The 6,146-nt window shown below is 42.1% G+C and overlaps 1 protein-coding gene and 1 long non-coding RNA gene across 2 annotated transcripts in view; one reads left to right on the top strand and one right to left on the bottom strand.

Moving 5' to 3' along the window:
• mctp1a (multiple C2 domains, transmembrane 1a) overlaps positions 1 to 6,146 on the top strand; it is a 606,655-nt gene that overhangs the window by 556,790 nt on the left and 43,719 nt on the right. The window lies entirely within an intron of this gene.
• LOC117510360 overlaps positions 1 to 6,146 on the bottom strand; it is a 903,074-nt gene that overhangs the window by 48,861 nt on the left and 848,067 nt on the right. The gene's annotated exons all lie outside the window — the stretch shown is intronic.

A 6,146-nucleotide genomic window follows, 5' to 3' on the forward strand; every position in this document is an offset into this window, starting at 1 on the left:
TAATTGGACAAAATATTAATACGTTTTTCAGGCTACTTTTCTTTAGATAAGTCAGGGGATGGGTCTAATAAAAGTTCTAAGTGAATATGTCTTGGGATTTAATATACGAGGTCTATTAGAAAAGTATCCAACCTTATTATTTTTTCAAAAACCATATGGATTTGAATCACGTGTGATTGCGTCAGACAAGCTTGAACCCTCGTGCGCATGCATGGGTTTTTCCACGCCTGTCGGTTGCGTCATTCGCCTGTGAGCAGGCTTTGAGTGAGGAGTGGTTTTTATTGTCAGGAAATGGCGGAATGATTTGGGCTTTTTTTCCATCAGAATTTTTTCAGAAACTGTTAGAGACTGGCAGCTGGAAACCATTAGAAAAATTTATCTGGCTTTTGGTGAAAATGTTACGGGCTTGGTAGAGAATGAGGAGTGTTACTGTCGCTTTAATGATGGCCCCCAGCGGCTGTGGGGCGCGCCGCGCTCCGAAGCTGCCATCGACAGGCTGAACGACCATTTCATTTCTAAACGGATGGCTCTCTGGATCCATGACCATCGTGTGCCATTTCTCTGGTTATCACAAGAGCTGGACATCAACCATTTTCCAGCAGATTTTGTCATGGAAAGCCGAGCGGAGGCTTCGCGCGTCACGATGGATTTGCTACTGGAGCGAGACAAAACCACCTCCGTTTTGGTCTCACAGGACGGCTTTGAGATGGCGTTCAGACAACTGACGGTGGTTTTTCCATCGAGTGATTATCCGAGAAATTGTGGATGTGCCTGGACATGCCAGAACATGTCCCGTGAGGCTTCATCACGGTGTTGCTGTGCGCCATGCGGCACCGCCGTGACGCACGAAGCCTCCACTCCTCTTTCCATGACAAAAACTCCTGTAACAGTGGAATGTGCCATTCATTTCCAAACTGGACGCTGTGTTTTATCCGGGACGTCATCTGACTAGCACAGGAATTGTGAAAAGATGTGGACATCAGCACTTTTTCGGCACATTGAGACAGACGTGCGGAGGAATTACGCGTGTCGCGGCGGTGCCACATGGCGCAAAGCAACGCCGTGATGAAGCCTCACGGGACATGTTCTGGCATGTCCAGGCACATCCACAATTTCTCGGATAATCACTCGATGGAAAAACCACCGACAGCTGTCTGAACGCCATCTCAAAGCCGTCCTGTGAGACCAAAACGGAGGTGGTTTTGTCTCGCTCCAGTAGCGAATCCATCGTGACGTGCAAAGCTTCCGCTTGGCTTTCCATGACAAAATCTCTTGTTAAAAGTGAAATCTGCCAGAAAATCTTTGATGTCCAGCTCTTGTGATAACCAGAGAAAGTGCACACGATGGTCCCGGCTCCACAGAGCCATCCGTTTAGAAATGATCCGGTGGTTTGTGGCTCTCGATGGCGGCACGGAGGGTGGCGCGCCGAGCGTCCTGAAAGCCGTCCTTAAAGCTGTCGTAACAGTCCTTATTCTCTGTGAAGCCCGTAAAATTTTCACCGAAAGCCAGATCAATTTTTCAAATGGTTTCCAGCTGCCAGTCTCTAACAGTTTCTGAAAAAATTGTGATGGAAAAAAAGCCCAAATCATTCAGCCATTTCCTGACAATGAAAATCCGCCGAGGGGGTGGACCACTCCTCACTCAAAGCCTGCCCACAGGCGAATGACGCAACCGACAGGCCTGGAAAAGCTCATGCATGTGCACGAGGGTTCAAGCTTGTCTGACGCAATCACACATGATTCAAATCCATATGGTTTTTGAAAAAAATAATAAGGTCCGATACTTTTCTAATAGACCTCGTACATCAATCATTAAACAATGCAATTGGCTGGTACAGTAAAGTAAATCCATCTGAAATCCAAGTGAAGGGGCAAGGAGGAGAATTGTGAGTGAAGACACCATTAAGGAGTCACAGGTTTTGCAGCAGTGATTGGGAAAAACTGTGTATGGTTCATCTTCAGTCTGTCGCATCACCAGTTAGGCTAATATCTCACTGGGCTGCGATAGCCTGTGAACGACATCCGCAAGGAACTGTACCCAGTTTGGCGTGAAGTCCACAGCTGTTCACTATCCCCTTGCCTCAGTTGCGGAGCGACGCCCATATGTCGCTCGATTTTTGAATAAACCAAAAACATCGCCGTGATGAACTCCCTCACCAAATCATCAGGCGGGCACCTCGTACCAATCACCTCATAGTCTCTGTGACACATGAGACACCCTGTGAGGGGTTGACACACACTTTTTTTATATGTGGTCAGAGAGGAACAGCGCTTCTGGAAGTGACTAAACACTCAGCAGCCTCCAGCCACCCAGCTTTGCAGCCAGCTGGCACACGCCAGATGTGCTGTCCACGCTGGGCAGGATGCTCGAGCTGTTTGAACCAGATACATTGTGTCTATTTTTTAATTTTTCTAAGGACAGATGTGAATTTAAGTTTAATGCTCCTGGTCAGCACACACCCACCATGTGCATGCAGGCTGGACCCGTCCTTGTGGGCCATGGATGACCTGCACAAAATGGATTTATTTATTTTTTATTTATTATTCTGAGGACAGAAGTGGATTTAACTTTAATGCTTCTAGTCGGCACACACCTGATGTGCGTGCATGGACAGTGTGCTGGACATCACCTGTGTGTTGAATGAGGACTACGCAAGCATGCTTTTTTTTATCAGAGTGCTTCCAGAGGATCCCATGCACGCATGGAACAGCGTTTCGATCAGATCAGTGCTCGACCAGTGGAGGATTGTATGGTCATTTGCAGGAGGCAGTGTTGTAATGTAACGAAGTAGAAATACTTTGTTACTGTACTTAAGTAGAACTTTGACTTATCTGTACTTTACTTTGTTATTTACATTTGTGGTGACTTTCACTTTTACACCACTACGTTTCCTCAATAAAATGTATACTTTTGCTCAGACACATTTCCCTTAAACATCTTCGTTACTCGTTACTACAATATAAAAGTAGAAGAAATTTGATTGGGCAATGCCTGTTTGCAGAGGTGAAAGTAAGCCAGAATGCAGCAGATACAGTTCTCTACAGCCGGAGCGCAGCACCTTTCACTCCTGCTGCATCAAGTGCTGTGTTTGACATAAGACATGTTTAAAAGACAAAAAATAAAAGATGACAGGTTGAATCTGCACCCCCACTGAGGAAAAGGAGACTGTGGAGGGTGAAAACCATCTGCGCTCTTGTCTCCAAACATATGCACGCTGACGCACACACACACACACACGCACACACACACACACACACACACACACACGCATACACATGATCGGCTCCAGCTGGAGTCCAGCGCACATATGTGAGTAAACACACACTTAAGGGGAAAACTTCAGTACAGCGAAAACTGACCGACATGGCTGTTTCATTTTATTTTATTTGAAATTGTCACGGAGAAGCGCTGTGGAGAAGCAGTCTGTAAAAGCGGCACCGTGTTTTGATTTGAGAGCGCAAACAGTGCTGTGTTCGGTTGCTTTGCAGTGGTTGGTGGTGGTGATGCTTGAAAAGTTGTGTGTATTTTTTTGTTTGTTTGTTTTGTTTTACTTTTCCTTCAGTTTGGCAAAACTGTTCAGCCATAAATAGGGATGGGTATCGAGAACCGGTTCCTTTCAGGTATCGTTAAGAAATGACTCGATCCACCGACATCAGTAACCTTTTTGCTTAACGATTCCCTTATCGATCCTTCAGAGTGGCCATAGTTTTTGAGAGTGTTTGTCAGGAAAATGATCATTTCTCTACATTGATTACAGACCCTGCAGCAACCAACTTTTGTGCAGTGCAGCTTTGCTTTGAACCTTGAACCAATCAAAGCAGTGATTCAATCTCCTGCTTCATTGGTTCATTATTTTATTTTGCTTTATCTTAATTTTTCTAAAACTAAACCTAAAACCCTAAAGAGCATATGTCTGTGAGTAATATTTACCTTTTTTATGTTAAACCAACCTGTTATGGTCTTCTGAAACAGTTGAAAAATGTATTTTATAATTTAAAAATTGGACCAATGCTAACGTGTTAGCATGTCTACGGTGTTTTCAATGTTAAAGTAGGCATTAAGCTGTTCGCATCTCAGCACGTTTGTGTGGATTTGTTTTCTGTATAATAATTAATGGCTCACCGTTCGTCGAGTCAAATTGTATTTTTTTAAATTTATTTTTATTCATATCTTAATAATAATAGCAACAATAATAGTAATAACTCATAATAACTAATAATGCTACAATACAATTTTAGAGAAAGAGACAAAAAGAACCTGATGAAACAAAACACAACAGAAAAGATAAAACCAACAAACAATGAAAATAAATAAATACACATAGAAATAAATAACTATAACTCACTATAATAGTGACTCTTACACGTCCACTTCATCCCTGTTTTATTTAAATTTAATGACAATTTGTGTTGATCAAACCATATTTTCAATTTGTTAATTTCTTCAGTGATTTCCTCCAGAACTATCTGCCAAGCTAGAAAATTACTGCATCCTAGTAAGAGCAGAATACTACTGGAATGAATTTGAATAAGGAAAGTTTTTTTTTTTTTTCTCACCAAAATGGATGCTGCACTCACTGCAGTTTATTGTCTGGAATAGTCCCAGATTGCATTTCAGAGCTTCTAGAATTCAAAACATTTCGTGCGGGTGGTGTTGGGGTGTAATTTTGGGTTTCAGCTTTTTTTGTTTTTCACCACTTTCATCCCTGAATATGTCAATCGTGAGTCACTTTTGTGCGGATTAAAGTCATTAACTGGGACTCCTGTTGTGTTGTGAGAAAGAAACGAGAATCGTACTCCATTCTGTTCACACAGCTCCAAACGCTGCGCGGCTCTCTGCCGAGTCAAGTTAGAACAATAGAGTCCAGTCGGAATTAATAACTTCAAAGTGAAACGCTGTTTACATCAATTGACACCTCTTTCCAGATGTTGTAATACAAACAAACTACAATCAATCAAAATGTTTTTTCCTCCCAAAATGAGACGTCCCGCGTTGACGTGCAGCAGCCGGCTGAGCTCAGCTGAGAGGTATGGAGAGACATTCATGACAAAATGTCTGAAAGGAAACGCTTTTGACAAAAACTACAGATTTTATTTATTTTTATTTATGTCCAGAGATCAAGGATCCAGTGACCAATTTAAAATGTTGTTGACATAGAAAACCTGTAAAGCCTACTTTTAGTACACAGAAAATTCAGAAGAGGTATCGATAAGGGAATCGATAAGGAATCGGATCGTTAATTGGAATCAATAATGGCATCGATATCGATAAAATCTTATCAATACCCATCCCTAGCCATAAATGACTGTTTTGTTTGATAAGAGCCTGGCTGTTGTGTTGAACAGAAAAGTGTGTGTGGGTCTTCCAGGATCCACCTGTTGCTCATTCATCCCGTCACCAACACCATCTGCTTCACCAGAGGCCTTTTATAGGGGCTGAGGCCCCCTCCTGGTTTATCCAGACACCATACTGCCTTTCTTTTCGTGTCGGAATTTCCCTCTCCACTCGTTTTGGATTTTACTTTTGCTCAATAGGTTTACTTTTATATGAAAAATGTACTTTTGATACTTAAGTACAGTAAATGTTAGATATTTTAACACTTTTATTCAAGTAATATATTTAAAGGAGACTTACTTTTACCAAAGTAATGTTATGCTAAGATACTTGTACTTTCACTCAAGTATCACTTTGAGGTACTTTATACAATAATATTGATGTGTAGCACCTCGTGGACACCTTCTGCAAGTCTGTGAATAGCTTTGCACACATTTTCTTGTCTTTAATTATTTTTTTTATTATTATATTATGTATTTTACTTGATTTTATTATTGTTAGTGCTTTTTTTTGCCTAAATCAGGGGACTTTTCACAGCCTCTTTCACATAATAACAATGTAATAGTCCATATCCGTCCTGAGCACTGTGTGTGCAAATGCACCTTCGTGTCAGCCACCAGGTGACGCTGAACATCTGTGAAAGTGCCACGCAGCATTGCGCGCAAATGCTTGTGCATCACCTGATCTTGTCAGCTCTCAGAAGTGAAACAGAGTAAGTCCTGATTACTTGGCTGAGAGATCAATGATGTAAAACATGTCAAATCCCAATGCAGATCCCTCCCGGACCAGCTGTGGTAACCCCGAGCAACAGA

Source organism: Thalassophryne amazonica, chromosome 5, assembly GCF_902500255.1.
Source record: "Thalassophryne amazonica chromosome 5, fThaAma1.1, whole genome shotgun sequence".
NCBI classification, from domain to species: Eukaryota; Metazoa; Chordata; class Actinopteri; order Batrachoidiformes; family Batrachoididae; genus Thalassophryne; species Thalassophryne amazonica.